Here is a 2,462-nt window from a genome sequence, read left to right as displayed (position 1 = left end):
TCAAGTCTAGCCGTAGCTTTTTCAAACTTCAAATTGATGGTATCAATGTGAGCACTAAGTTGAGCACCCAATTGAGTAACGGAGTCCACTTCATGCTTTCCTCCTCTAGTAGCCTTGCGAGGTCTACTATATTGTGAGTTATGGACCGCCATTTCCTCAATTTTGTTCCAAGTTTGATTGTCATCAACTTCGGTGAACATTCCATTTGATCCCATGTTGAGAATGTTCCTTGAATCTTCATATAAACCGTTCCAAAATTGTTGTACCAAGAACCACTCACTAAGTCCATGATGAGGACACGAGCGACAAATTCCTTTGAACCGCTCCCAAGCTTCATACAAAGATTCTTCATCCCTTTGCTTAAAACCCGTAATTTGAGCTCTTAACATGTTAGTCTTTTCCGGTGGGTAGAATTTTTTGTAGAAAGCTAGAGCCAACTTCTTCCAAGAATCAATTCCGAGAGTGGCCTTATCAAGGCCCTTCAACCATTGTTTTGCGGTGCCAATTAGAAAAAAAGGAAATAAGACCCATCGAATTTGGTCTTGAGTTACACCGGTTTGAGAAATCGCATCACAATAGTCACAAAAGGTTTCCATATGAGAATGAGGGTCTTCACTAGGCATCCCCCCAAATTGGCTCCTTTCGACTAGTTGGATAAATGCGGATTTGGCAATAAAATTTCCGATTAGATGTTGTGGTGTGGGAGTACCATTGGGTAGGTTCTCCTCGGTGGGTACGGAATGTGATGAAAACTTAGGCATTGTGGGTTGATTTTGTGTTGTATTTTGTGTTGGGTTCTCCTCACCTTCTCTTGCAAAAGGGTTGATGAACTCAATAGTTGGTTAAATATCCACAACCTCACCAATACCTCTCAAATTTCTCCTAGCAAGTCTTCTATTGGTTGTCAAAGTTCTTTCAATTTCACGATCAAAAGGTAACAAATCACCTTGTGACCTTCTAGACATGCAAAATTTCAAACAACTCGAAAATAATTAGAACAAACCTTGAGGAGTTTTACTTCCCCAAGGCAAAGAAAGACACAACTAATAACAATATAAGAAAATCTAAATCAAGTTAACACTGTCCCCGGCAACGGCGCCATTTTGGGTCGGACTAAATCTTTTCGGTAACTTGTCGTTAGGAGCACCTAGACCAAAACACAATTTATAACTTCACAAACAACTCTACAATTAGTAAAGAGGCAAGTAAAGGTTGGATCCCAAGGGGCGGGAATTGAAATGAGATTTCTATTGTAACTAGCGGTGTCTTAGGGGTGTCACAATTTGGGTTGATGTAGAAGGTCACTAAACTAAATAGCAATGAAAGTAAACAAGCAAGATGAATTAAAAGGGATGTAAACAATTGATAAAAAGCACTAGGGTATCATGGGGTCATAGGGGAATCATGGGAATTGATCATACAAACATGTTCTCAAATTATAAGCAAGCAATTATTGTTGTGATGGATTGAGTTGGGTTATATCTTACAATCCTAGGAAAGTTTGGGTCCCGAAGCCGAATCGATTGGATTGTACAACACCTATAAGTCGACTTAGTCTTTCCTACTCAACAACATGCATGGTCTAATGAGACTCGAGTTGGTTTATGTCTTACAAGTCTCATTGAAAAGATAGGTGATGGGTAAAAAATGCAAGGATTCATAGGCTCGCATTTCATCAAACATAACATGTGCATGAGTTGAGATCAAAACAAGCAAGCAAATAAACCATGAAAGCATATTAATTTAAGCATGAATCATTCCCGATGTTGGTTTCCCCTAATTACCCATTAACCCTAGCTAGGTGACTACTCACTCATTATCATGTTGATCATGCTAGCAAGGTTGTCAATCATACCAACAAAGTTAAACCTGATGAATAAATGAAAGTAATTAGCAATAATTAAAAAGGGATTAAGAGAATTATACCTACTAATGATTCCAATAATAAAGCAAGAATAAAAGAAGTACTTGATGCTTGATTGAGAGGTTGTCAATCTCCCAATAATAACCCAAATAATCTTCAATTACCCAAAATAAAGGATGAACAAAAGAGAGATTAAGGAAATAAAACTTGTATTAAAACTTGATTAATTGTTCATTACAAAACTAAAGAGGGATTTGATTGATATTAACTACACTAAAGATTGCTAAGAAGAACATGCTCTTCTAATTAGACTAATGGGGTATTTATAGTGGAAATTAGGTGGATGCATTAGGGTTAACTAAGGGCTAAACTAGTAATTACACTTTTTATATTTGAGCAAGGAAACACCGGTATTTTTCGAAGGAAGGGCATCTTTCTTTGAAGCTTGAAGAAACGGATTTGTGCTGGACTGGAATCCGTGCGTCTTAGGCACGGGACGGCCGGATTCAGGGGTCTCTGCCCGGGCGTCTTTGGGAGAAGACGCGCGTCTTTTGGTAGCTGCTGCCCGGGCGTCTTTGAAGGAAGACGCACGGATTGT

General features: G+C 38.7%; 1 non-coding gene across 1 annotated transcript; it reads left to right on the top strand.

The window, feature by feature from the left end:
* Positions 1 to 282: 282 nt before the first annotated feature.
* On the top strand, positions 283 to 389 carry LOC141654425 (small nucleolar RNA R71). The gene has a single exon (XR_012547986.1). It is a non-coding gene; the product is annotated as a small nucleolar RNA R71 (small nucleolar RNA).
* Positions 390 to 2,462: the final 2,073 nt, after the last annotated feature.

This window comes from Silene latifolia, chromosome 4 (genome assembly GCF_048544455.1).
Source record: "Silene latifolia isolate original U9 population chromosome 4, ASM4854445v1, whole genome shotgun sequence".
In the NCBI taxonomy this organism is placed as follows: Eukaryota; Viridiplantae; Streptophyta; class Magnoliopsida; order Caryophyllales; family Caryophyllaceae; genus Silene; species Silene latifolia.
This window is presented reverse-complemented; position numbering and strand designations above follow the sequence as displayed.